The following is a 21,990-nucleotide window of genomic DNA, read 5'->3' on the forward strand; positions in this document are numbered from 1 at the left end:
TTAGAGAACCGTTGTATGATAACCATTTAACAACATCGCTAGCTAGAACCAACACATGATATTTTGCTAGAAAATGATAAATAGCTAGACATAGAAACTAAAAAGAAAATCTATATGGTATTTCTGAATACTTCCTCCATCCTAAAATAATCAATTGATATTCTAGGTTTGACCAAAGTCAAATTACTTTAGGTTACACCAAGTTTTCGCTCAGAATACAAAGTATTTAAAACTTATTTTTTACATGTTAGTGGGATAAATAATTGGTTATCTCGATATTTTTTAAAACTCGTAAATGTCACTTTCATATTTTGTTTAAAAAAAAAACAAGGACCACTGGTGCCCGCGGGAGCCATACACCTCTGTGTTATTTTGAATTAGAGGAAATCCTGTGTGATTTTTGAGCGTGGAGTTGTGAGAAATCCTTTTTTTGGTTCTTTTGTGGTTTGGCTGCTGGGATTGATTGCTGTCAAGAAAGATGGGGGACTCGAGTGTAGAACAATTGTGTGAGAGCATGCAGAGAATGCTAGCTCAGCTCATGGAACAAGCTCAGGCAAAATCTGCTAATGCATCTGGTGGTGTGTCTATTGCTTAGGAGTCGAATCCAGTCAAGCTTACTGGCCCAGGTGACTATTTTAGTTGGGCACGAAATGCAGAGTTGATCCTCGGAGCGCATGGATTGCAAAATTTTCTTGAGAAAGATAAGAAGAAACCTGAAGGTGTTGCGCATGAACAGTGGGAGCAGAACCAAAAGAAGGTAATGGTCTGGCTTCTAAGCTCAATGGAGAAAACAGTTCGGGAATAGGTAGAAGTCTTTACAACTGCAGCCGAAGTTTGGGTAGATATCGAAAAACAGTTTTCATGAAAATCAAACAAAATGCAAGTCAGCAGGATTCTCCATGAGATGAGGCATGTTGGGCAAGACCAAAAAACTGTGACCGAGTATGCAGGGGAGATTAAGAAGCTCTACGGGGACTCGGAGTTCTTCGGACCATTTAAGGCACATGATCCGAGAGATGTACCTCTCCTTCGGGAATGGTTTGAACTACTTCTTGTGCAAACCTTTCTCGAAGGCCTGAATTCGGAATTTAATTTTCGAGCTCGGTTAATATTAGGCACACCGATCGGCCCACTTTAGACGAGGCAATTGCGAGCATTCTGGGAGAGGAAACTCGCCTATCTAACAAGATAAATACATGTGTCGACAATAGAACAACACTATCCTCACTCACCCATGATAAACTGTATGTTGGTTCAAAGAATGATCAAGCACACACCATGAAATTTGGTTACCAGATGAAACCCATAGTGATGTGTGATCATTGTGGAAGGCCTGGTCATGTGAACAAAGATTGTTTTGAGCTGATTGGTTACCCCCTGGTTGGCAGAAGAGGCCATCATACCGTCGCAATAATGGGACAATATTCAAGAAGAAGCCTGAACGAAGCCATCTTACTGCTACTGCAAAGGAATCACCTGATGTTGCTGCAGTGGAGGAATTTAAATCCATGATGACAATAGCTACTACAGATGTCCCTGAATCTGCATCCACCTCTCATGCGAGTCAAGGTGTGAATTGTTCATCCAACCCTTGGATCATTGATTCAGGGGCAACAAATCATATGACTGGTTCATCAAAAAGTTTCTCATCTTACACACCACGTTCTAGCAAAGAATGAGTTCGTATTGCTGATGGATCCTCTGCTCCACTAATGGGTAGTGGGGCCATTAGTTGTACTCCTTCTATGTCATTGAGTCATGTTTTACATGTTCCCAACTTTCTAGTGAATTTATTGTGGGTTAGCTCAATTACAAAGGAACTGAATTGTGGAGCATGGTTTCAACCTTATTTCTATATATTTCAGGAGCTGAGGTCGGCAAGAATACTTGGGACTGGGACTGAACGAGATGGCTTGTACTACCTCGACAATGCTCCGGCACCATTGGCGCTTAGTACAAGATGCAGCCCTACCAAAGATGAGTTAACTTTGTTGCATTATAGACTTGGACATGTGTCCTTTTAGTCCCTAAGTCATTTGTTCCCGTCAAAATTTAATATCTCTTGTAAGGAAGGTTTGGTTTGTGATGTGTGTGAACTAGCTAAGCACACAAGAACAAGTTATCCTAGTACTAGTGAGAAGACAAATATCCCTTTTGAAGTAGTTCATTCTGATGTATGGGGCCCTTTAGTTGTGACTTCTCTTTTAGGAGAAAGATGGTATGTGACCTTTATTGACGGTTTTAGTAGATGTACTTGGTTGTATCTGCTAAAGCACAAATCAGAAGTATTATCCGCATTTATAGACTTCTACAACATGGTGCACAATCAATATAAGGTCACTGTGAAAATACTTCGCTCAGATAATGCGACTTAGTATGTTAACAAAGCTTTTAATAATTTCTTATCATCACATGGCATTCTTCATCAGACTACATGTGTGAACACACTGAACAGAATGGGGTGGCAGAGAGAAAAAATAGGCATCTATTGGAGGTAGCTCGGTCTCTTATGTTCACGATGAATGTGCCAAAGTTTCTTTGGGGTGAGGCTGTTAAAACAGTTTCTTATATAATAAACCGGATGCCATCACAAGTGTTGGGCTATAAAACCCCAATGGAATGTTTAAATGGCACTAATGATTTCATTGTACCTCCCAAGGTATTTGGTTGTACATGTTTTGTTCATGATTGCAGGGGTTCCGTTGGAAAGCTTGATCCACGTGCCATCAAATGCATATTTGGGGGTATTCACCCAGTCAGAAGGGGTATCGTTGTTGGAGCCCCGTTGAATGGAGATTCTTTGTGAGTATGGATGCTACTTTTCATGAAAATGAACCATTCTATTCTCTTAATGTTCCTAATTATGGTATTGATAGTAAGGGGAGGATTCAAACAAAGATAATGCTTTAGGTGGTTCCGTATTGGCTCCGCTGATGGATATTTGTCAGCCAGAGAATGGAACACAGGGGGAGAGAAGTGAAAGTATTGATGAAGGAGATGGCAATTCAACAAATCATGAGGCAAACAACATTCCGTCTGATCAACAAGTGATGGAAACAACTACACCGTCAACATCTGTGGGACCAGGAGCATCGACAAGCGAACTTGTACATCATGAAGCAATTGAAGATATTGAACCTACTTCTATTATTCGAGAGTCTCCATCACATCAGGAGATTATACATGATGTTGTTGAAGGTGACAGTAATACCAATTACTCTAATAGTTGATTACCCAATTGCACTACTAAAACCTTCTAGACATGCTGATGTTCCAGCACGCCTAAAGGACTATGTGGGATACAAACACAATCTCGCAAAATATCTATCTTACGAGAGATGTAGTTGTTCATTTAATTCTTTATTGCATCTTTAGACTCGACCTATGTACCCACAGATTGGAAAGATGCCATCAATGATCCAAGATGGAGTGCTGCTATGCTTGAAGAAATGGAGGCTTTAAAGAAGAACTGGTGACACTACCAAAAGATAAAGAACCAGTTGGATGTAAGTGGGTGTATACCATGAAGCATAATCTTGAAGGCAAAGTGGAAAGGTACAAAGCACACTTAGTAGCAAAAGGGTACACACAAACTTATGGAGTGGATTATAAGGAAACATTTACACCGGTGGCTAAAATGAATACTATACGAATTTTAATATCTTGTGCAGCTAATCTTGGATGGGATTTACAACAACTTGATGTAAAAAATGCTTTCCTTCATGGAGATCTCCAGGATTCAATATTGCACAAACTGAAGGAAAAGTGTTGAGACAACATCGCTCCTTATATGGTCTAAAACAATCGCCACGAGCATGGTTTGATCGTTTTAGGAGGGCTGTATTGAAACATGGCTACAAACGGAGTAATGCTGATCATACTATGTTGTATAAGAGAAATATGAGCAAACTAACAATATTGATAGTCTATGTGGATGACATTGTTATCACAGGAGATGATGATGCAGGAATCAAAGACCTGAAGCTACAATTAACAAGAGAATTTGAGGTTCAAGATTTGGGCAGCTAAGGTATTTCCTTGGGATTGAAGTTTCTCGAAGCTCAAAAGGTATTTACCTGTCTCGGAGAAAATACATACTAGATATATTGTCAGAAACAGGTATGTTGGGTTGCCGACCTGCCTTAACACCAATAGAGCAAAACCATAGACTTACTAGTGAATCAGGGCAACCTGTAGATCGGGCGCAATATCAATGACTAGTTGGACGACTGATTTACTTGTCTCATACTCGTCCAGATATTGCTTTTGCAGTGAGTGTGGTTAGTCAATTCATGCATGATCCTAAAACTCACCACATGGATGCAGTACTTAGAATACTTCGATATCAGGGTAATCCAGGGCATGGATTGTAATACCAATCAAATGGGAATCTACAAGTAGAATGCTACACTGATGCGAATTGGGTAGGTTCACTGGATGATAGAAGGTCCACATCTGGCTATTCTACATTTATTGGAGGAAATTTAGGTACTTGGCGTAGTAAGAAGCAAAACGTTGTTGCTCGGTCTACAGCCGAGGCAGAATTTAGGTCTATGGCTCATGGAATATGTGAGGTGATGTGCCTGAAAATCATATTGACAGAGCTCGGTTTATGTCAAGCAAAACCATTACTGATATATTGTGATAATAAGGCAGCACTAGATATTGCACATAACCCAGTTTAACATGGTCGGACTAAACATATTGAAATTGATCGACATTTCATTAAATAAAAACTTGATCAAGGGATAATATGTATGCCTTATGTGAGCTCTTCAAATCAACTCGCAGATATATTCACTAAAAGCTTATCGGAAAAGGTTTTTTCTAGTTTATGTTACAAGATGGGGCTATACGATGCATTCTGCCCATCTTGAGGGGAGTGTTGAGTTGGCAATGTATTATCTCCTTTTTTTCTTATCTATGTACTTATATGTAATATGTAGATATCAAGAGGACAAATGTGTAAAGAAGAAAGGAAGAAAGAAATAAAAAATAAGAAAAGGAGACGGGAGCGAATAAGCTTGCAACTTCCCCATTGCTAGTTCTCTAACAGCTATGAATCCAATCCAATCGATTCTTGAGTTCCTGGACTGATAGCTGGTTTATTTCAATAGAACTGAACAAAATGCAGCGGATCTCTATGGTGGAAGAGCACCTCCGGAAGTCCACAATGTGTTTAAAGTCGCATGCCACGACTGAACTTCTGATGCCTCTCATTCCAATATTCTAATCTTAACAATCTTTGCTTGTGTGTATATTTTGTTAGCATGATCTTGATGGCTTATTGCTGTGGTATCGAAAGTTGTACTTTTGAAGGCTCTACAACGGATCCCTCTCCGTAGCATCACCCAACAATGTGTGAGCTTATGTGTGTCCTATTGGTTCTCGTTTGTGTTCTATATATTGAACGCAATGTATGATGTGCAACATGTGAGATTAAGTAGGCATTTGTGCAATTGATGTGACCGTCCTTGTTAGGTTTAGGTTGATTAGAGAACTGTTGTATGATAGCCATTTAACAACATCGCTAGCTAGAACCAACACATGATATTTTTGCTAGAAAATGACAAATAGCTAGACATAGAAACTAAAAAGAAAATCTATGCGGTATTTCTGAATACTTCCACCATCCTAAAATAATCAATTGATATTCTAAGTTTGACCAAAGTCAAATTGCTTTAAATTTCACCAAGTTTTCGCTCAGAATACGTAGTATTTAAAACTTATTTTTTACATGGTTGTGGGATAAATAATTGGCTAACTCCAATCTTTATTTTTAACTCGTAAATGTGACTTTCATAATATTTTTATATAAAAAAAAGGACCACTGGTGCCCGGGAGGCGGGAGCCAAACTCTCCACTCCAAGGATATTCATAAAACACTACTCGGATTTAATCGACGCTGGAGGTGTACATGTGAGGCGAGAGCTAGAAGGTAGGGTGCGTGGATTAAATCGGACCTGAGCTAGTACTACCAAATGAAGCACGGGGATCATGGCGATGTGATTATGACTGCGTCAATTGGTTATGCAGGTGTGGCAACTTGAAGACGCAATTCACGAATCAGGCAGACATCCATTGAATTGATCTGCAAGGAGCGAAGTTCAGTCCCTCCCGCAGCCGTGGAAAGAATACGGAATAGTCAACGTGCACGGCGAGTGCGATCTTAGTGAATTCGTATATATATATCCGACTGCAAAGCCAAAATAGCTGCCCAAAACTAGCTAGGTCATTGGACTTTTGATTCACGCGAACTGAAACCTCATGAGTTCTCGCATTAGCCTAGTACCTAACCTACACCGCTCCGATCACATCTCTGCAACTTGGCTGGCCGGCCAGGTGACGGCGATGGGGCTCGTCACCGTGTGCTCGTCGTCCCTCCACACAATCGTCTCCCAGAGATCGATCCGCCGCTGGAAGCAGACCTCGTGCTCCTGCGTCTTCTGAGTTCTGATTAGCGCTGAACACTAGCTTCTCCAGCTTAATCTCACAAGCACGCCGGTGGGGCTGTTCACCCTCGCCCTATGCCTTGTACGTGGCCCTGGCATTGGTGCCCACGTTGCGCACCTCGCGGCGCTGCGTGACGACCGCCGGCTTGTTCAGTTTGAAGACCACCGAGAAGGCTGGCCAGGTAGTTGTGGTCCCCAACGGAGGAGCCCGTGCGGTTCGAGGAGTAGCGGAGCGCGCAGAGGAAGGTGAGGTACTCCTCCGTGCCGACGTCGTGCACCAGTCCAGGGTTTAAGGCACGGTTGGGGTCCACATGGCCGGCACCTCGCGCGAACGGCGTGGACGCTTAGCCGATGGTCATGTCACTGTAGCGGGAGCTGTCCCCGTTGTACGCGGTGGTCATCAGGGCGGACCCATTGAATTCAATGGATTTCTATGCTGGAAGACCACCTGAGGGATGGAGGGCAACCGTGTGATGTGTTCCAACTCCCATGCCATGACTAAGCTTCTGATGCCTCTCATTCCAATGGCATAATTCAAGTGATCTTTGTTTCCATGTGTGGGTATTATGTTGGCATGATCTTGATGGCTTCTTGGCGCGTTATCTATATCATATGTGTCCTATTGATTCACAAATATATGATGTGCCAATGTTAGGTTAAGTAGACATTAGTGCATTTGGTGTGTCCGTCCTTGTTAGGTTCAGGTTGGTTGGAGAACCTTTGTACGGTAACATGACTACTATTTAACAATATAGCTAGCTAGCTTGACTCACACGGTTTATTTATTTATTTTGCTAGTGAAAAGACAATCTATGTTCTACTAAAATGCTTAATGTAGGATTTCATAGTGGTTTTCTTGAAGAACATATGTCATTGTGGTGAATATGTCTAGAGCTACTAAAACGCATAATGTAGGATTTCAGAGGAAATGTGGTACCACAATTTTTTTCTTAGGTTAAATTGATAATTTACTAATTTAAGTGATCCAGAGTGATGTATTTTTTTGGAACCTTGAATCTTAGTCCAAGATTGGAAGCAGGAATTTTGGCTGTTTCGATCGAATTGCATGTTCATACGCATGTGCGAACTTGCACTGGGTGGTTGAATAAACTTTTATACGGTTTTTTTTGCGAGAAAAAAAACATTTATACGGTTTGAAGATGATAATGAGATGTTCCTACGAGTTTGTATGATTTGGACAACTCCTCGACGTATGGGGATGTGGTCATGCAGGAATGCGGTGTATAGGCCGGATGGCATGAACACTGGGCCGGCCTCAGTCGTCTATGCCGCCGCGGTGGCGGAAGTATACGGTAGGGCCATAAGTGGTCTGAGATCCATTTTGGTCATGTTGCAAGAGATGTACATGCCAAGAAAGCATGCCAGCACGCTGTCCATCCATATCATGTGCGGGGACTGAAAGGTTGTGATCCAGATCGTTGGCTTGTGCTGACCATTAAAATGGTTTTGACACTATGTCTTACATTATATGTAACGGATAGAGTATTTTATGAACTAAGTATGTCACTTCATTTGTCTCCAGTGATACTCTTTCCGTTGGCTCAGATACCAACAGTAGGCACTTGCCAGACTTTGGTGTAGGACTGAAGGCGTCAGACTTGTCACGTGTACTTAACTGTACTGTCTCTTTGAGTTGAGCTTGAGCTGTATCACCGGAGGGAGTAAAAATCAGATCAAAACGGGTTAGTGTCAAACTACCGAAGCAAAAGATGGATCACATTAGACACGGGATGCGTCAAATAAATAATGCACAAAAACCCTGATTGTTTGTTGCACCGAAAAGTACGTGAATCGTAATGCTTACAGCCGCCACTGCCACTAGTACAAAACCAACTACTAGAGGAGCTAATGTGAACATATTACTGCTACTTCTTTCTCTGGCAAGTGGACGGCGCAAAGCGAACTTAGATCATCGTGCGCGTACAAAGGTCAGAGCAGACCAATGTATTGCTCTAGTTGGAGTAAACGACCAGCCATGGGTATGGGTTAATTACTCCCAGAAGAAACAAAAAAAAGAGAGCAACAATGTTGTGTCTCTAGCCAGTGGGGCTTCTTCCGGAGGCGAGCGTTGGACTATTGCGAGAGGTCTTCAGTCGACTCAATATTCAGCCCCAAAAAAGACCATGAGGGGCCTCTCAGGTGCACTCAGCATTGTGCAAAATGCAATTGATTTTTGTGATTTAAGAACACATCCACTAGCCAGTGATGTGTTCCAACTAGCATGCCACGACTAACTTTCTGATACCTCTCACTCCAATATTTTCATCCTACTATCTTCTCTTCTGTGTGTATTCTGTTGGCATGATTTTGATGGCTTCCTGTCGCCATAGCTCTATTTTTTTTATAGTTGAAGGTTGTACATTGGCTCCCTCTCACCCTAGAATGCGTGAGTTTATGCGCGACCTTGGTTCTTATCTGCGTCCTATTGGTTCGCGAATATATGATATTCAAATGTGAGATTAATTTGACATTTATGCAATTGGTGTGTCAGTCATCCTTATTAGGTTTAGGTTAGTTGAAAAAATGTTGTATGGTAACATGCCTACCATTTAACAACGAGCCCCGCTTCAGTGCATCCCCCTCACTGAACTCAAAAGATTGTTATGGGTATGTTGCCTCTAATTAGTTAATTAAAGGAATTAAATTCATTTGGCCCAAAGAATTCCATATTCAGCCTTGTAGCCATATGAATAACCTTAAAAATAAGGTGTTCCTCCTTTTTTTTAAATTATATCATTTCAAGAGCACATAAGTGCACAATTTTTTATCTGAATTCCATAAATACCAGTGTAGAGTTTAAGGCACGCTTGGGGTCAACATGGCGGCACCGCGTGCGAGTGTCCTGGACACGTTGCCGGTGGACATGTCACCTAAGATGCCACTGACGCTGTCCACGTTAGTACACGGTGGTCATCAGCATGACTTGATCGCTGTTGGGCTCCACTTTGGCCTTACTTGACGAAGCAGCGCCACGATGCTGCCTACAAGCCAGCACGCCATGGACGTGCCAGAAATGATTATGTACTGGACTCTACTCGTGTTGTTATCGAGCTCAGTGGACAAGTTGGCGCCTATCCTTCCCTACCGTTGTCACGCCAGGCTTGGAGATCTTCGGTGCATGCAAATTTGACACACAGCAAGTGAAAGATGCCATCCTAGAGAAGGTGGGGTCGAGCCGATAACAGTGCCACGGAACAGGATTGCCGTGGTAGGGGATGCTTCGGCGCTTATGTACTACTTGATCTTCTCGGCGGAGGAAAATGAGATGGTCGTGGCGGGGTGGACATGGGGGCTGGTCATGGCCTAGTCACCGACTCACCGTATGCTTTCGTGCTCGAGGGATTGTGCCGCCGCCAACAGAGAGATTGACGACATGTCCTTTTGCCACACGGTACTCATGCTCTCGCCGAGCTCGCACAAGACGATCTTCCCGGCGACCAGCTTCGCCTCTTCGCAGAGTTCCGAGCCAACTTCCTCGGAGAATTCAGGTTTTGTGCAATCAAACCATATTGCTGACCGCTGCTCTCATTTTGACCTACAATGAGTAACTGCTATCACGAAACGATTTCAACAAGGAATCAGTGGCTACCGCCTGTTCGGAACTACACTGTGGGTGAAATGAACAGAATCTAGGACAAGGAATCAGCCTGTCGTAACCTGCAATTTTCTTCTCCTACTCCAACGTGTGCCTAACTGCCTATGTTATTGTACTTTATTACTTGCTCTGTCCCGAAAAGGATATCGCAAATTTATCCTAATTCAGATAGTGTCTAGATCTGTGACATTTTATTGTGGATGGAGAGAGAATTAACTACATGTTACAAAGTTTCGGCTAAACCTGAGCTGCCGATAGACAGATCATGTGTGAGCTTGTCGTGGGCTTCGTGTCGATCAATGTAGTGACAGTTTTTTACCACTACATTATTAATTGCAAGAAGGTGATAGACAAGTGTGCTACTTTTTGTTTTATCTCCAACGATCCTCTTCTTTTTGCAAGTTGACCGCAACACGTACAACTAGATCGAGAATCATCGAATAGGGATAATAATTATACACTTGTCGACCTTTGTTGTAGGAGTAAAATTTCAGATTTGTCACCTGTTCGTAACTGTATAGTCTCTCTGAGCTTGATCTTGAGCTGTATCAATACCGAAGAAGAGCAACAGTGTCTCTAGCTAGCGGGGCTTTTCCTGGCAGCGACATAGGGAGACAACCGCTTAGCGCCTCACACTACTACAAGATGTATTAATATTCTGCTCCACCAACAAAAAAAGACCTTGAGTGAAATTTGCTGGTGCACTAAGAATTAAACAAAATGCGGCGAATCCCTAGCATGGAAGAGCGCCTCCAGAAGTCCATGATGTGCTCCAAGTCGCATCCCACAACTGAACTTTTGATGCATATCATTCCAATATTCTCATCCTAACGATCTTTGCTTTTGTGCGTATTCTGTTGGCGTGATCTTGATGGCTTGTTGTCGTGGTATCGAAATTTGTATTTTTGAAGGCTCTACAGCGAATCCCTCTACACATCATCACCCAACAATTTTTTGCATGTATTTTCTATTGGATCGCAATGCAATATGTGCAAAATGTGAGCTTAAGTAGTCATTGTGACCGTCCTTGTTAGGTTTAGGTTGGTTAGAGAGCCGTTGTATGGTAACCATTTAATAACATCGGTACCTAGTCCTTACACATGATATTTTTGCTAGAAAATTATAAATGACTAGACATAGAAACTGAAAAGAAAATCTATATTGTATTTCACGGTAGTGAATATTCCCTCCATTCTAAAATAATTAATTGATATTCTGTGTTTGACTTAAGTCCAATTACTTCAAGTTTCACCAACTTTATAGAATAATATATTAATATCTACAACACCAAATTTGTTTCATAGTTTCATCCGACGATATATTTGGCTATGCAGGTCGTCCTCACTGTAGGTGGCCAGGGGGCAGGGAAGTGATCTGGTGCAGCTGCCTGTGCAGGTGGTGGAGGCCGGCAGTGGTGAGTTACAGGAATGTATGATATTCTACGAGTTAGGAGGACACGCTTCAAAGATTTCGGGTTTGGTGAATTCTGATTGAAAGCGTTTCACCAACCTCTGTCTATGTTGACGTTCTTAGATGTCATTCCCATCCCTGGAGGCATTGTTGAGGAGCCCCGTCACCTCTGACCTCCCTCATCGTTTGCACCTCAGATTCTGTAGGTAAGAACCTAAGTTTCCATCTTGTCAAAGCTGGCATCGGTGACATAACTATTGCTTCCCCGTTGCGAGCATCATCTTGAAAGTCTGAAACTTCGTCTGTTGACATTGACTTGTGTCGGTTTGTAGCTTTGTAGTCAACTAGGAGTGCATGTGTCCTTGGAGTCGGTGTGGATGTCGGAGTTGGAACTCTGGATTTCGCCTTCGTCCCACAGGGTAAGGGTCTTGTTTGGGTGGCAGAGAAGGCGGCTCGACTGGTACGTAGCCTTGGGGTCGGTGTGAATGTCAGAGGGGCGGCTCCGGTTTTTTGCCATCATGTTGTAAGGTCTCGGCTTTGGTTTCTTTGACCAAAGAGAGCCTACAGGCCTCGCTGGGACATGATCTTGAGACCAATGTGTATGTGTTGAAGATGTTCATATCGCCAGAGTGGCGGCTTGCAAGCAATTGTAATGTTGTCTTTTGTTGCTTGTAGCAGAAGAATTGTAATCTCGTGTGGTGTGTGGCCTCGGGGGTGGCGTGTGGCGTCGTGTTGTATAAATTTTTGACCACTTTTCCTTATTGGCTGGCCAGTTTCCTTCTTTTTAGTGGAGATGCAGAGATATCAGGCTGGCCATAGTGGGTAGTATTATATAGAAGTATCATGCATATGATACTTGTGTATGATACTATTTCTATAATGCATGGTATTATAGACTACTATCATGTTCTTAGTATTTTTTTTTGTAGAATCTCAATGCAACTTTGTGTACAATAGCTATTTGATATTAACTTTTCTCATAATATGCGCTATGATACGATTGTCTATCTATGTTACTCTAATCATCCCTCTTCTCCTTAATTAGATGCCACATCACCATTTTTACGGGCCAGGATGCACGATTAAGTAACAGTAAAATGGAACCACTAGGGCCTTTCCTCGGCGATTTGACGCTCTCCGCCGTCCAATGACAAATCTGAATGCTCCAGATCTTTTTAGACATCCCGCAGTTCCGGCTTGGGGTATTTTCACCATGACCAGGCCGCTACTCCACGAAACTGCCAGAACGGCTTCTCCTAAACTGGGCCCTGCGACGGTGATTGGCTTGCTTGGTTTGTTCTGTGGGCTTTGACCTGTGCTCGGCCCTGCTGAAAGGCCCGTCATGCAGTTAATGGCATGCGATGTAATGCGCCTTCCGTTGGGGGCTCCTATTCACCGAGCTGGTTGGTGGCAGCGAACCCACCGCACCCCCCCCCCCTCCCCGGGCGTACATGGGCTCGGCCCATTAAGCTGATCGTCCGCACACCCCAGGCGGGAGGCACTGGGCCGACCCAGTAACTTTTCTCTCCTTTCTTTCTTTTTTCTTCTGCTATTTCATTTATGTTTTGCTGAATATGAACAAAATTTGAATCTAAACTTTCTGAAAATTTGAACAAATTTAGAATCTGAACATTTTTCGAATTTTAGTATTTTCGAATTTGAACATATTTCAAATTTGAACGGTTTTCGGATTTGAACGGTTTTCAGATTTGAACGGTTTTCAAATTTGAACATTTTTAAAATTTTAACATTTTGTTTATATTTTCGCATTTGAAAATATTTTGAACAGATTTCAAATTTAAACGGTTTTCAAATTTGAACGGTTCAGATTTGAACGGATTTCAAATTTGAACATTTTTGAATTCAAACAATTTCTCGATTTGAACAATTTTTAAATTTAAAATTTTCAAATCTGAAGAAATATAAACAAAACCGAAAACAGAAAATAGAAAAAGAAACCAGAAAAGATAAAATAAAAGGAAAAAACAAATTACTACAGGCTAAACAGACACAAATGGGCGTTTTTCTCGCTTTTGGCGTAGCAGGCCTCCAACCAGGGGGTGTGCGGTGGCCGGTAGCCACCGACCTGGTCGGTGTATAGGTTTTGGCCTTCGGTTCCCTTGATTATCGGGTGGTAGTGGACGCCCTTTTGGCCTGCCCTGACCTCTCCCCTACTTCTGCGACTGCCTAGATTAGCCCTTTTAATTACTTGCAGATATATTTTCTAAAAAAAAATTACTTGCAGACATATTGTTTTCTTTCTCACCATGTTTCCTTGGATTGCATAGGTTCTAATTCCTTCTGTTATTTTGTTGATTATCTAGGATCATGGCAACCACGACGACGAGCGGCACGGATGAAGAGCAGGCGGCAGCGACTGCGCTGATGCGGAAGAGGAGCATGCCGCGGCGATGGAGGGGCGATGAAGAGGAGGTAGTGTCGATCAAACAACCAAGGGTGCAGAGGAGGATATGGATGAGTTGGCTGCTGTTGTGACGTGTCGGCGTGTCGATGGTGCAAAAGATGAGCAGACAGGGCAACCTCTAGACTACATCCTCGATGGTCTGAGAGTGGCAGTCCACACCAGGTATACTTTATCTGTAGGGTGTGTCTATGTCTCAGTTGACTGAGATTTTCTTAAGTTTCAGTCAACTCAGAAAAGTGCAACTGCAGTTTAAAAAAAGGTGCAACTCAGGTTAGTTGCACATTTCTAACAGAAAAGTGCAATTGCACTTGGAGGGGCGATGAAGAGGAGGTAGTGTCGATCAAACAACCAAGGGTGCAGAGGAGGATATGGATGAGTTGGCTGCTGTTGTGACGTGTCGGCGTGTCGATGGTGCAAAAGATGAGCAGACAGGGCAACCTCTAGACTACATCCTCGATGGCTGAGAGTGGCAGTCCACACCAGGTATACTTTATCTGTAGGGTGTGTCTATGTCTCAGTTGACTGAGATTTTCTTAAGTTCCAGTCAACTCAGAAAAGTGCAACTGCAGTTTAAAAAAAGGTGCAACTCAGGTTAGTTGCACATTTCTAACAGAAAAGTGCAATTGCACTTTTTTGACACAAAAGTGCAACTCAAGTGTATTTTTGTGGATGACTGAGACTTAAGGAATTCTGAGTTGACTGAGACCCATCAAATCCGTTATGTGTATCTCCTCACCTCCCATCCCACAGAGGCAAAAGGGTACAAAGAAAAGATCTGTTAGCCCATGGATTGCACGAAAACTGTGAGTGTCGCCCTGCTGGAATTTGGCCGTTCATTTTGTGCTTACAGATGACATATGATTCTTGTCACGATTTAGCCTGATTGGATCGGTGTGCAGTTTGCACATCAAGCACGACCCCATGTTTATTACATGGCTTGCGGAAAAATTTGACTATTGGTATTGGTGCAGCTAAGCAAACCTTGTTCGTTCTAGAAATTTTCATATTCACAAGTATATTGAATTGTTAGCTTGCTCGCTATTTAAGTCGTCAACTCAGGTTAGTATTATGCGAAGAATGAGCAATGCTTCTCATACAGCTCCAAGGATGCCTCCTCATCCATCAAACATCCATATTTTACCCTTTTTTCATCCCTCCAAAGAATAGTATATTCATATATTCCAACGAAAAGGAGACTGAACTATACTTGTCCTCCTTTTTATACCTTGTTCAGGAGATAGGTATTGCCGATAAATGTTTGAAATCAGCATACTTGTCGAATAACAACTTTTTTATGTGTACTCCATCGCATCGTACACATTTAACTTTGACACCTGATTTAACTCTAGCAATGAAGATGATTATACTTCTGCTACTGTCATCAACTGAATTTAGCTTGGTTTATTATGAAAAGAATTTTGGACGTGCCTGTCTCCCATTCATCCTCATGGTTCACCATTGTACATGATATGTACTATTCTGGTTTGTTGCTGGTATAAACTTGTTCTCTCATCCCCCTCTATTTCACCTTTTTTTTTTTTTGCGAAAACCCTCTATTTCACCTTAAATTCATGAAATCCAGATTAACTAATTGTACCAATAGTACAGTACTGAATCTCTTCTTACTACTCTTGTTTATTGGAAACGGAGAATTCTTCGTTGCTGCTTTCCATCAGGTAGCAAAGTTGTATGGTGTTTGAGCTATATAAGTTGTACTCAATGTGTTGCAAGCTCCAGCTCCAGTTGTCCAGTATTGCGTGGAAAATCAGGTCAAAGAAGAGGCAAGAGGCTGCATTGATTCAACTTGCTAACGACATATCAGTGAAAAAGAATTCTGATGAAGTTGATACAAGTTACGTACAAGTGCTAGCAACGCACCGAAGTCTCCCCCTCCTTACATGAAGTAATTCTGAACAAAGTCCATGAACGTCATCTCTAATTGCCCTTACATGCTCAGTTCTTGTACTATAACATTTTTATCTAATTAACGAATTACCCATGGGGGTCTTGATCCTTAAGGGAAAAAATTCAATAAACGGTAGTTATAGAGATTGCAGCCTTACCCTTACAAGGAACAAAACAGAGTGACCTGAGTCAATGTTAATGATGCCTGATTCTGTTCACAGTTTCACACATATACTTGAATGCTACTAAACCACGCTATCACCATTTGCAAGCTCTTTCCTGAATTTTTTTCGATCAAGGAGCATAGTCCCAGCCTCTGCATCCAAAGGATGCACACAACTTTCTTCTTTATGAAATTATTCGCAATGCTTTACAATGGGAATACAAAGATCAACCTTGAAGCCTCCTTCCTAGCGACAACTTGCTATACATACGATGGAGGGGGACCATGAACAAGGCCATACCCCTGACGGTACACCAACACACATTATCCAAAAAGCAAAACCCTGAGGGTGTGCCATTGCACACGTCGCAGAGTTCGCAACCGCCATCTATCTTGAACTCATCTCCAAGCAAGATCAACGTATTAACCGTGTCAGTCCTGCCGTCGATGTCACCATAACACCAAACAGCTCCACCATCCTGCCCGCGTCCAGCAATCCTCGCCCGTCTTCGATACCGCGCAGCTCCACGCCGCTGAGAATCATCGATGACAACGTGGTAGATGAACACCACTCCACCAAAAATCACCTCCATCCAGCCGCTGCTCCAAAAACGATGCCCTGGGGCATCACGACGCAGGAAGCACCGTCATCGGCCGATCCTGGCTGGATCTAGGATTTCCCCCGGAGCAGCACAAGTGAGTTCCCGCGGACTGCGACAACGATGCCTTCAGGAAGGAAGCAACGCTTAACACCGCCATCGCCCGCCAATCTTAACATGGTTTTCACCGACAGCCGCGAGTCCCCAACTCGGCGAGAGCAAACGGAGAGGCCAGCAAAGATGATGTCGTCGCAGGGGAACGACGCCAAAAGCCGCCGCCATCATCCGCCAAGAACGAAGTCAAGGCTCGGTGTACACCGGTGGCCCCTTCGCCGCTCGCTCGTCGTCGACTAGATCTTCAACGCCGGGGTAGAGGGATCTCGTGATCCGCCACCCCAGCAACCAGCCGACCTCCTCCGGCGAAGAAGAAGGCCGCCTCCACCGTCGAACCCAAGGCTGCTGCCCCGGGTGACCTCGTACCGCAGGAGAAGCCCAAGATCATCGCCCCTCACCGGCGAGAGGCGGAGGGAATGGCACTGTCCGCCACCACCAGCCACCCGATGGGAGGCAGGGAGGCCGCAGCACATGCTCTGGCCACCGTCCCCGTCCATCCATGCGGGAGGCAGGAGGGCCGCCGTCGCCCCTCCATCCTTGTCAGACCGCCGCCGCCCCGGGAGGCAGGAGGGCCGCCGCCTCCGCACGTGAGAAACTCCCTGGCCGCCGTCCCCGTCGCGTCACGAGGGAAGGCCCCCGCCACCGCCACACCCTGAGGTCTTTGCCCCGGCGGCGCTGCCGACGGCGGCGGCAGGAGTAGGGTTATCCTTCCATTCCTCCCTTTAAAATGGGGAGAATTTCACTTTCCGGCCTCTGCACCAACCAGGGATGCACACAGCCATTTGGCATGAGTACTAAGATTTTAAATCTTGGTTAAGATTAAAGTATAGTCCTCAAGATAAATTGCATGAGTGGACCTTAAGTAAGTACTAGGAAGTGTGCACGTGCACGCACGTTTTCATTTGCTGCCCATAATATATATGCTAAATTTATTCAGCGATAAAATTAACATCTGATATGTTGTAGTAGCTCGAACGTGCAATAATATGCACTTTTATATAGATAAAATCTTCTAAGCAATTATATTTACAACTTCTGGGCAACATATTTTGTTTTCATCGAAAATACATCCTCAAAGGTGTATAATCATATAGAAGAAATACCAAAGACAACTGGTACAACGCCAAGAAGGCTACAACTCCACTCCATGACACCATCTACAAACCCGATAATAAACGATTTACCTTGCCCAACATCGAACAAAGAATGACACGAAGAGGATCACATGGCTTCAGAACCACGTCACAAACCAAGAAAGACACACCGAATTCGACTCCAAGGCAACACGAACCAACGATACATCCCCTCATGTGCCTAGAGGAGTCCGTGAGGAGGAGGCAGATGGACTGGGTGAAGACGCCGGACAAGATGTGCCGGCATGTCATACATTGCGCCTCGGAAGCACACACCCATGGCTATAGCCAACATCGGCAATGCATCAATGCCTCCAACTCCAATTGTCACACTGGCCACTTCCCTCATGGCATAGACGACGTCTTTAAGAAGCCATGGCACACGTCCTTGAACACGCCTCCAAGAAGGAAAAAGGCCCCTACGGGCATCGCCACGTTCAGCTGGGCCGGGCTTTCACCCCAGCCAAACACCGTCGCCATGACATCTATCGCCAACATATAGCATTTTTCTGGCCAAAAACATGTACTGGATGAGAATAATCTACATGTTTGTGGGTGCACATGCATAAAGTGTCACAAAACAAAGTAAAGCAGTAAGAAAGTACTAACCATTTTGATTGGGCATAATCCTATTTTATTAAAGCCTATTTAAAAAATTAAGATCGGTAATCTAGAAAAAAATAAGATTGTTCTTTAATTCAATATTTGACAGATGTTGGGATAGATTGGTTAGAAAAAATATAACATTCGAATGGAAAATTCAGGTACGGTAGCTATATATGTTGTAAAGGGGGGAACATATTTTTGCACGGCCACCTTTGTATCTCTAGAGCGGACTATGTTTGCCCTGCATTGGAGGCATGATGCAAACCACGATAAAGAATCAGTTGGATTTGGATCCAAATAGAGTTCTTCTGACTCCAGAAAAAGAAAAATAAGTCCTTCGAAGTGCAAAACTACCTCTGTTGTATTAATATGTGGAAATTGAAGCAACTTCAGTTAGTATGGAAAGGTCAAAGGCGAAATGGTGAAGTGGATGGACAATTTAAATAGAGATCCATACCTCTGTGGACACCCAAAGCAGGGTCATCCGTGATAGCCTGTTGTAAAAGAACATTACTTAAGATGAGCTAACATCAACATAGTTAAATATGTACATCAGCACGAATAGGATTTGGTCAGTGCTGGTGGCCGCCTTCTAGTTGTTGATAGATAGGTAATCACATGATAAATGTAAATTCGAAGAGGCCGGATTGATCAGATGCAGTTTAACATCAAACATAGTTAAATATATACAGCACCATGAATAGCACAAGGAAATTGCTCCAATTAAAGAAGCAAGAATGGTACATTTTAATGGTCCATCAGAATGTTTTCCCTATCTGAATTTCGAAAGCAAAAAGAGAACCAATTGATGGCTGAACTAAAATGACTGCAAAATTGAGAGAAACTGCTAAGACATATTATCTCAGGACTTGTTATTTCAGTAGGAATGTCTAAGGAACTAACACTGAATTCGTCATTCGCAATCGTAGAAGCCTAGGCTCTAATTCACATCATAGACTCAAATATGTTTCAGCGTTGTATCCTCGAAATAGGCTTTCGCCCCGCTATATTAATATAGCACAACACCGATACAACATAGGATCCATTGCTGGGGCAAACATCACAAATCAAGCCCAAAAGAAAACACAAAAGAACGAAAAGAGAAACTAATGCCGAAAGGGTCGGATCAACGAAAACGGAGATGCCTCGCAACCGCTGCGCCCGCCGGAGAATTCCCACCACGCTCCTAGCACTCTGAAGTTCCGCGTACCAAGCAACACCTTCAAGAAGGGGTGCGACGACGACGCCACTGCTGCCCGGAGTAGTCCTAGGGTTTCCCCCGGTACGCGCAAGGACTAGGAAACAGGGCTTCACCCAACGCCCTTCAAGAAGGAAGAATGGCGCCCGCGGGCGTCACCGCGTCGGTGCCGGCAAAGCCGACAGGGATTTCTCCCGACCCTCGCAACCTCGCCTTGGACACTCCATCATGCTCCACCACACTCGCCACCCACCACCATGCGCCACCACGGCCTTGCAAGCACCACCGCCGTCTCACCGTGACCAACGAAGCGGGGTCATCACGAACAGGACGAGCCAGCCGGGAGCGAGAGGCAGCACGCCAGCAGCCACGCCGGAGGTACCACCTCCACCGCCACCTGCGGACACCGACCGGACGCGGCGACCGGAACACACCAGGCCCACCTGGCCCGGCCGAGCCCGAGCGGGCTCGTGAAGTTCCTGTCTATGCGCTGCAGTGTACGCGCCGCCGGCGTCGCCGCCCCGAGCTCCGGCCTTCCCTCCGTCCGCCTAGAGGAGCACCACGGAGCAAGGAGCTAGCCCGCCCGGACCCAGATGGGGCCCAAAGGGCCCAGATCTGGGCCAGGCAGGAGGAGCCCGAGCCATCGCGCCGTCCCGCGGCCAAGGAGCCCCGCCGCCGCCTCGTTGTCACCCGCCGCCGCGCCGCCTGGGAGGGAGCGCCGCCGCGGAGCCCCGCCGACCTGGGCGCACCGCCGCCAGCCTGCCAGCCCCGCCTGGAGAGGAAGCGCCGGGTAAGAAAGGGCCACCGCCGCCGGCACCGCCCGGGCTTTGCCCGGCGGCTTCCGCCGGCGGCGGCGACGGGGGAGGACGGGGGAGGACGGGGGAAGAGGGCTAGGGTTGGCGTCCTGGAGTCGCCCGCGGGGGAGCGACCCGAGGACGAGGACGGGGGAGGACGGGGGACTGACTATGGTTTTCTCCACTACTCCTCAGCGTTGTATCCTACCCTTTCTTCTAAGATAAAAAGGATATAACTTATGAAGAGAAGTACACTTACAGGAAAAAACATCCTGATTATCCCTAAATGCTTAATCTTCCCATTTTCTCCATGTATGGACCTACGGTCATCCAAAGATCCAGCATGGATATTTAGTAACTTCGTAATTCATGATTATGATATGCAAAAAGGAAGCATCACTTGACATTCATGCCTGCCAAAATACAGACAAAGGTGGAACCGTGGAACACAGATAATAAACATGATAAAGGGCAAAAGCGTTGAACATAGCTAGCAATGATTCTTGGGAAAACCCGTTCAGGTGAAAACCCGTTCGCCTCGAGCGCTCCCGCGGGCGCTCGGGCGAACCCTAAACTCGCCCCCGCCTAGGTCCTCCTCCTCCGTCCCCCACCGCCGCCGCCGCCGGCCGAGCCGCCGGGCAAAGCCCGGCCGGTGCTGGCGGCGGCGGACCTTCCTCTCCTCGCTTCGGGCACAGGCGCGGGCGGCGTGGCCGGAGGTGCAGTTTCCGCGCGGATCTCGGCGCATCCGGGGCAGGCTGGCCGGCGCCCTGCGGCCGGCGAGGTTCGCGCGACTCGAGGCGGCCTGGGGGTGTGACGCGGACGCCGTCTCCGTGGGGGGCGGAGGTCGGCAGCTCGTGTGCCTCCCCCGACGTGGTCTGACCCGGCGGAGGTCGGCCCTCCCGGCGACGGGGACTGGAGACGACGACAAGGATGCCTTGGCGCAGCTTGCTGTCATGGTGGGCGCGAGGGTGCGGATGGGCGGCCGCGCCGGCTGGATCTGGGCCAGGGGGCCCGATCTGGATCTGGCTGCCATGCTCAGCACCTGCCCGGAGGTTGCTATGCCATCCCACGGGGGGATCTGCTGGCACGCTGGGCCGGCGACATGGAGGGCTATGTCTGTCGGAGTGCCGTTCACCTCGCGGCTCTATCGGCCTCGGCCATCTTCGGGGGTGTCTCGAGTCCTCGTCAAGGTGGTGCCTTTCTCCGCGCGGTGGCAAGATCATGGATGCCGGGCGGCGGCCCCGGAAGGTGGGAACCTTGTGGGTTGGGCGGGCGAGCCCGAGGTTCTCGGTGCTGGCTGGGGCCATGGACAGGGGGCTGTCATGGTGCTTAGCGGGCTGCGGTTTGTGGGGGCGTGGTGGCTGCCACCTCGGTGGCGTCCCTTGCCATGTTTGGGTGGGGGAGAGATCATGCCGAGAGGAAACTCTTGCCCTGGACCTTCTAGGGCCACGACGGCGGCGTCCATGGACGTCGCTTCCTTCTTGAAGGCGTCGTTCTGGCTTCTCCCCGCACCCTTTCGTGCTCCGGGTGAAAACCCAAGATCCTCGGATCGGGCGGTGGCGGCACTCCGGTGTC

The 21,990-nt window shown here is 45.8% G+C and overlaps 1 pseudogene; it reads right to left on the reverse strand.

Moving 5' to 3' along the window:
* Positions 1-6,311: 6,311 nt before the first annotated feature.
* On the reverse strand, positions 6,312-21,448 carry LOC124690800 (annotated as a pseudogene).
* Positions 21,449-21,990: the final 542 nt, after the last annotated feature.

The sequence above is a fragment of the Lolium rigidum genome, chromosome 2 (genome assembly GCF_022539505.1).
Source record: "Lolium rigidum isolate FL_2022 chromosome 2, APGP_CSIRO_Lrig_0.1, whole genome shotgun sequence".
NCBI lineage: Eukaryota > Viridiplantae > Streptophyta > Magnoliopsida > Poales > Poaceae > Lolium > Lolium rigidum.